Below are 6,753 nucleotides of genomic sequence, written 5' to 3'. Positions count from 1 at the left end.
ACACCATCATCACTCAGTCTACTCCATCATCCTCAGTCTACTCCATCATCCTCATTCTGCACCATCATCACTCAGTGTACACAATCTTCACTCAGTCTGCATCATCATTCACTCAGTCTACACCATTATCACTCAGTCTACACCATCATCACTCAGTCTACTCAATCCATGCAATAATCACTCAGTCTACACCATCATCACTCAGTCTACTCCATAATCACTCAGTCTACTCCATCATCCTCAGTCTGCACCATCATCACTCAGTCTATACCATCATCCTCAGTCTGCACCATCATCACTCAGTCTTCTCAATCTACGCAGTCATCACTCAGTCTACACCATCATCACTCAGTCTACACCATCATCACTCAGTGTACACAATCATCACTGTCTATACCATCATCACTCAGTGTACACAATCATCAATCTACATGATCATCACTCAGTCTGCATCATCATCACTCAGTTTACACAATCATCACTCAGTCTGCATCATCATCACTCAGTGTACACAATCATCACTCAATCTACATGATCATCACTCAGTCTGCACTATCTTCACTCAGTCTGTGACATCATCACTCAATCTACATAATTATCACTCAATGTGCACCGTCATCACTCAGTCTACGCCATCATCACTCAGTGTACACCACCATCACTCAATCTGCAGACCCAGCACATTATTCAAACTCCTCAATACTCTCAGAAAACTTCCTGATGGGTTCTTGGAGTCAACTTTAGCTGGTGAGCATCATCTAGGGATTCTGTGGGGATTAAACAAAGTTAGTACTTTAAAGTTCTTAAAATAGTGCCTGGCACAAAGTAGATAATATATATAAATATTTGTTAAATTGAATAAACAATCCTGTTTTGCCTACTGAGGTTCTTGCTTTTGTAATGCTCTTCCTCTGTTGGCTGTTCAGGAGTGAGGGAATATTTTACATTTAGTCTTGGCTTAAAAAGACTAAATACAAAACTCCCCCTTCAGAACGTTTCCAGTTTTATAACTAAGGTTGTGGTTAGAAGTGTTGGAGACATTAAGGCTCACAGGTGTCCCACTAAGGAAAGAATACAGGCAAATGCTCTGCCACAGCTTCTTCCCTTGGATAAAAAAGACCAACATTTAAATCTGGTTCTGGTCATTTGAGTTCCTATTTATTTAAAATTCTTAGGCCGGGCGCGGTGGCTCACGCCTGTAATCCCAGCACTTTGGGAGGCCGAGGAGGGTGGATCACGAGGTCAAGAGATCGAGACCATCCTGGTCAACATGGTGAAACCCCGTCTCTACTAAAAGTACAAAAAATTAGCTGGGCATGGTGGTGCGTGCCTGTAATCCCAGCTACTCAGGAGGCAGAGGCAGGAGAATTGCCTGAACCCAGGAGGTAGAGGCTGCGGTGAGCCAAGATTGCGCCATTGCACTCCAGCCTGGGTATTAAGAGCGAAACTCCGTCTCAAAAAAAATAAAATAAAATAAAAAAATAAAAATAAAATTCTTTTGTTCTCTACTCCCTGTATTTGAAGAACAGCATATTATCCTCTTTCTCAATAAAGGAAGACAGACCCCCCGGGGATCCACCATTAGAATACAAATAGGGACTCTCCATTAGACTAGAACTGGAGACCAAGACAGATCCAATTTTGTCACTACTTGTGTGACCTTGAGCAAATCCCTTAACCATTCTTTATTTTTATTTTAAGATAAAGTCTTACTCTGTCCCCCAGGCTGGAGTGCAGTGGCATGATCATGGCTCCTTTTAGCCTTGAACTTCCAGGCTCAAGCAACTCTCCCACCTCAGCCTCCCAAGTAGCTGGTACCACAGGCAAGGGCCACCACTCTTGACTAATTTTTTTCTTTTTTTTCCGGCGGAGTCTCGCTCTGTCACCCAGGCTGGAGTACAGTGCCACAATCTCAGCCCACTACAACTTCTGTCTCCTGGGCTCAAGGAATTCTCCTGCCTCAGCCTCCCGAGTAGCTGAGATTACATGTGCCCACCACCACACCTGGCTAATTTTTGTATTTTTAGTAGAGATGAGTTTTCGCCATGTTGGCCAGGCTGGTCTCGAACTCCTGACCTCAGGTGATCCGCCCGCCTCAGCCTCCCAAAGTTCTGGGATTACAGGTGTGAGCCACTGCGTCCAGCCTCCTAGCTAATTTTTTAATTCGTTTGTAGAGATAGGGTCTTGACCTCCTGTGCTAAAGCGATCTTCCTGCCTCAGCCTCCCAGAGTGCAGAGATTACAGATGTGAGCTACCGTACACGGCTCTTAACCATTCTAAGATTGTGATTTAAAAAATGTCTTTAACTTTTCTGATTAATGCTTTTTGTCTTGTTGTAAACATCTAAAAATACCCTTTCTTTGGCTCACTATGATGTTTTCTTCTCAATTTGGTTCAAATGGCTTCAAACACTCTGGTAGAAAATCTTTTAACAAAAGAGCACTTGTCTGTTTTCTATGTGACTTATTAGTCTATATTGTGCTCTCATAAATTGAGTACTTTTTCTACTGTGGCTCTTTGCTGTGTCGAAAACTCAAGAGACAGCATGGCTCTGTCAAAGCGTAACCGTGGTGTGAAGAAAACTGATACATAATTGTGATTCCAAGATAGGTTTTCTAGGATAGCTGGAGTCCATGTGCTTTTCAATAAAGATAGGGCACCTAAAAGTTGATTTAATTTTTATTACTTCAAGTGGATTTTCACATAAATACATTTGTTGTTGTTGTTGTTAGACCACATCTCAGTTTAGCGGGGTGGTTTGGAAAATACAGACATCATTCTAAGGCACCAAGCCTCCCCACCACCTTCTAACTTCCCAACATAACCAGATGGGCAACTCTGCCTAATCTCAGGAACATTTAAAACAAGCTTTAAAACAAAGTCAGGGCAAAGTTAACAACTGTAAAATTTAGGTGGTAGACATGTGTTTTCATTGTACCATTCTTTTAACTTTTCTGTATCTTTGAAATTTTACATTAAAAATGTTGAAAAGATTTAGGACCATGAGTTCACCGTGTAGTTGAGATGAACTTTCCAGGTTTGGGTGTGGGGAAGACTGTGGGGAGGGACTAATGAGTTACCTTCTGTTACAGTCTACCTAGTTGGCCATCTGAAGGCAGCCTCACTGCCTTCTTCCTTGAGACTTACTCATTCTTTCCCCACTCCAAGGAGTGATATAAGAAAGAATACACTGAATGGAGTCTAACATTATGATGGATCAGATGGGCTTCCTTTGCAACTAGTGGGTCTAGGCCAGTCCTCTACCACATTCCACAGCCCTGAAACACTGCTCACAAACATCTTGCTGTTACCAAGGAAAGGGGTTCTAATACTTTTTAAAAATTTTAATTTAACTTCAATACTTTTTGGAAAAACAGGTGGTTTTTAGTTACATGGAAAAGTTCTTTAGTGGTGACTCCTGAGATTTTGGTGCATTCATTACGTCAGCAGTATACACTGTACCCAATGTGTAGTCTTTTATTCCTCACTTCCCTCCCACCCTTCCCCCCAAGTCCCCAAAGTCCATTATAACACTCTTATGCCTTTGTGTCCTCATAGCTTATCTCCCACTTACAAGTGAGAACATATGATATTTGGTTTTCCATTCCTGAGTTACTTCACTTAGAATAATAGTCTCCAACTCCATCCAGGTTGCTGCAAATGCTGTTATTGCATTCCAATATATGGCTGAGTGGTATTCCATTGTGATACTACATATATATATATACACACACCATATTATATATATAGTATTTTCTTGTATATTATATATATAATCATATTTTCTTTATCCACTCATTGTTTGATGGGAATTTAGGCTGGTTCCATATTTTCTGCAATTGTGAATTGTGCCACTATAAACATACATATGCAAGTATCTTTTTAGTATAATGACTTCTTTCATATAATGACTTCTTTCATTTAATGTCTTCTTTTCCTCTGGGTAGAGACCCAGTATTGGGATTGCTGGATCAAATGGTTGTTCAACTTTTAGTTCTTTAATGAATTTCCATACTGTTTTCCATAGTGGTTGTACTAGTTTGCATTCCCACCAGCAGGGTAAAAGTGTTCTCTTTTCACCACATTCATGCCAACATCTATTATTATTATTTATTTATTTATTTATTTAGAGATGGAGTCTTGCTCTGTTGTCAGACTAGAGTGCAGTGGCGTGATCTTGGCTCACTGCAACCTCCATCTCCCAGGTTCAAGTGATTTCCCTGCCTCAGCCTCCTGAGTAGCTGGGACTACAGGTGCACACCACCACACCTGTCTAATTTTTGTTTTTTTTTTTAGTAGAGATGGGGTTTCACCATGGCCAGGAGAGTCTTGATCTCCTGACCTCATGATCCGCCCGCCTCAGCCTCCTAAAGTGCTGGGATCACAGGTGTGAGCCACTGTGCCCGGTTTATTTTTTGATTTTTAAATTATAGCCATCCTCGCAGGAGTAAGGTGGCATCTGATTGTGGTTTTAATTTGCATTTTCCTTATCGTTAGTGATATTGAGCATTTTTTTCATGTTTGTTGGCCATTAGTATACCTTCTTTTCAGAACTGCCTATTCATGTCCTTTGCCCACTTTTTGATGGGATTTTTTTTTGTTTTTGTTTTTTGAGTTCCTTATAGATTCTGGATATTAGTCCTTTGTTGAGTGCAGGAGCTTTTAATTAGGTCTCATCTATTTATTTTTGTTTTTGTTGCATTTGCTTTTAGGTTCTTGGTCATGAACTCTGCATAAGCCAACGTCTAGAAGAATTTTTCCAATGTTATATTCTAGAATTTTTATCATTTCAGGTCTTAGATTTAAGTATTTGATCCATCTTGAGTTAATTTTTTTATAAGGTGAGAGATGAGGATCCAGTTTCATTTTTCTATATGTGGCTTGCCAATTATCCCAATACCATTTGTGGAATAGAGTGTCTTTCCCTACTTTATGTTTTTGTTTGCTTTGTCGAAGATCAGTTGGCTGTAAGTATTTGGCTTTATTTCTGGGTTCTCTATTCTGTTCCATTGGTCTAGGTGCCTGCTTTTATACCAGTACCATACTGTTTTGGTAACTGTAGCCTTAAACTATAGTTTGAAGTAAGGTAATATGATACCGCCAGATTTGTTCTTTTTTGCATTGTCTTGCTTTGGCTGTGTGGGCTGTTTTTGGTTCCAAACGAATTTTAGGATTGTTTTTTATAATTCTGTGAAGAATGATGATGGTATTTTGATGGGAATTGCATTGAATTTGTAGTTTGCTTTTGGCAGTATGGTCATTTTCACAATATTGATTCCTCTCATCCATGAGCATGGAATGTGTTTCCATTTGTTTGTGTTGTTGATTATTTATTTTAGGAGCTTTGTAGTTTTTCTTCTAGAGATCTTTCACCTCCCTGGTTAGGTATGTTCCTAAGTATTTTTTTTTTTGCAGCTGTTGTAAAAGGGATTGAGTTCTTGATTTGATCCTCAGCTTGGTCGTTGTTCATGTATAGCAGTGCTTCTGATTTGTGTACAATATTTTGTATCCTGAAACGTCACTGAATTTATTTATCGAATCTAGGAGCTTTATGGATGAGTCTTTAGGGTTTTCTGGGTGTGTGATCATATCATTGATAAGCAGCAGGGGTTTAATGTCCTTTTTTTTTTATTTTTCGAGACAGAGTTTCGCTCTTGTTACCCAGGCTGGAGTGCAATGGCACGATCTTGGCTCACCGCAACCTCTATCTCCTGGGTTCAAGCAATTCTCCTGCCTCAGCCTCCCAAATAGCTGAGCATAGAGGTGCTTGTTACCATGCCCAGCTAATTTTTGTATTTTTAGTAGAGATGGGTTTCACCATGTTGACCAGGATGGTCTTGATCGCTTGACTTCATGATCCACCCGCCTCAGTCTCCCAAAGTGCTGGGATTATAGGCATGAGCCACCGCACCTGGCCTTAATGTCCTTTTTACTAATTTGGATGCTCTTTATTTTTTTCTCGTCTGATTGCTCTGGCTAGGACTTCCAGTAGTACTATGTTGTATAGAAGTGGTGAAAGTGGGCATCCTTGTCTCGTTTCAGTTCTCAGTGGGAGTGCTTTCAACTTTTCCTTGTTCAGTATAATGTTGGCTGTGGGTCTGTCATAGATGGTTTTATTAACTTGATGTCCCTTCTGTGTCAACTTTGCTGAGGGTTTTAATCATAAATGGATGCTGGATTTTGTCAAATGCTTTTTCTGGGTCTACTGAGACGATCATATGATTTTTGTTTTTAATTCTGATTATGTGATGTATTACATTTATTGACTTGCATACATTAAACCATCCCTGCATCCCTGAAACCCACTTGATCATGGTGGGTCTTTCTGATAGGCTGCTGGATTTGGTTAGCTAGTATTTTGCTGAGAATTTTTGCATCTATGTTCATCAAGGATATTGATCTGTAGTTTTCTTTTTTTGTTTGTTTATCCTTTCCTGGTTTTGATATTAGGGTGATACTGGCTTCATAGAATGATTTAGGGAGGATTCCTTCTTTCTCTGTCTTTTAGAATCATTTCGGTAAGATTATTACCAGTTCTTCTTTGAATGCCTGAAAGAACTCAGCTGTGAATCCATTTGGCCCTGAACTTTTTTTGTTGGAATATATTTCTGTTTCAATGTCGCTACTTTTTATTGGTCTGTTCAGAGTTTCTGTTTCTTCCTGATTTAATCTAGGAGGGTTGTGTGTTTCTAGGAATTTATCCATTTCCTCAAGGTTTTCTAGTTTGTGCATGTAAAGGTGTTCCTAGTAACC

The sequence above is a fragment of the Cebus imitator genome, unplaced genomic scaffold (genome assembly GCF_001604975.1).
Source record: "Cebus imitator isolate Cc_AM_T3 unplaced genomic scaffold, Cebus_imitator-1.0 Scaffold42, whole genome shotgun sequence".
Taxonomy (NCBI): Eukaryota; Metazoa; Chordata; class Mammalia; order Primates; family Cebidae; genus Cebus; species Cebus imitator.
This window is presented reverse-complemented; position numbering follows the sequence as displayed.